A 1,128-nucleotide genomic window follows, 5' to 3' on the forward strand; every position below is an offset into this window, starting at 1 on the left:
TATGACCAGCATCTTGCGACGCGACTAAAAAAAAAAAAAAACACCTTTAGAGGCCATTTTTCCCCGCAAGCGGGGGTTGGCCTTTTCCGGGGACCGTGGTTGTTGTTGTTTTTTTGGGTCCCCTTTTTGAAGCAATGTTTTACGGCCGGATGCCCTTCCTGCCGCCAACCCTTTTTGTCGCCTTTTTACGACAAACAGGGAATTACCAGTGAACTGGTACTCAATTTGCCGACCTCGGCAGGATGACAGGCTGAGTCAACCCCCCTGGCGTTAATTCAGCGGTCGACCGGGATTCGAACCCAGGATCCTAGGATCCTAAGCTGGCACCCTAGCTGCTAGCCCAACACCAGGGCAGTTAAAGAAAAAGACTGATATTTCGTGCACTCTAACCCCATCACCTGGTCTACCGAATACAGCTATTAAATTGATAAGAACAGAAACTGCACTTGATCTGAGCCAGCAAAGGACGAGAAGTGATAACTTAATTAAAATCCCCTTTTAAACGAGAATGACATTGTTGTTACAGTGGTGCCGATTGACGAAAATCAAACATTCCCTCGAAATGGCCGCCTGTTCGGCACCTTCATGGAGTCTCCAATTATGCTTTGATATCCTGCTATTAAACAATCCTGATGTGATATATTTATTTTGTTTATCGTGGGAGAAATATAGGCTTTATTGTGTTACGAGCAACAGGAAGAGAGGAGCGAGTGCGTCAAAATCACGTGATTTCCTTCAACCGTCAGAGCTGGGTGCCGAGTGTAAAAACCCGGCATGCCGGATCAAGATCCCAATGGAATTGTACGTTCGACACACGAGTTGTTTCGTTTATCTATCAGTGAGTGCGTCAGTACTCTCTATGTAGGGATGGTGTGGGAAAAAACTTCGGTCCCATCTGATTTTCTACTGGTTCAAAGGCTCTGCTGCTAGATCTGTTGATTTTCAAGACATTCAGCATAAATTGGGTGCTGTTCCAAAAAAGCCTTTGAAGCATGTCGAGTGCAGGTGGTTGACACTGGGACCTGCAGTGGAGCGGCTGATAGAGATCTGGGAATCTCTCAAAGAGTATTTCTTGGTATTTCTTCCAAAGCAGCAGCCAAAGGACATGTTTAAACCCAGGTACAAAAG

General features: G+C 45.8%; 1 non-coding gene across 1 annotated transcript; it reads right to left on the reverse strand.

Moving 5' to 3' along the window:
• Positions 1-287: 287 nt before the first annotated feature.
• LOC144891876 (U2 spliceosomal RNA) lies at positions 288-478 on the reverse strand. The gene has a single exon (XR_013623287.1). It is a non-coding gene; the product is annotated as a U2 spliceosomal RNA (small nuclear RNA).
• Positions 479-1,128: the final 650 nt, after the last annotated feature.

This window comes from Myxine glutinosa, chromosome 4 (assembly GCF_964187855.1).
Source record: "Myxine glutinosa chromosome 4, kmMyxGlut1.1, whole genome shotgun sequence".
NCBI lineage: Eukaryota > Metazoa > Chordata > Myxini > Myxiniformes > Myxinidae > Myxine > Myxine glutinosa.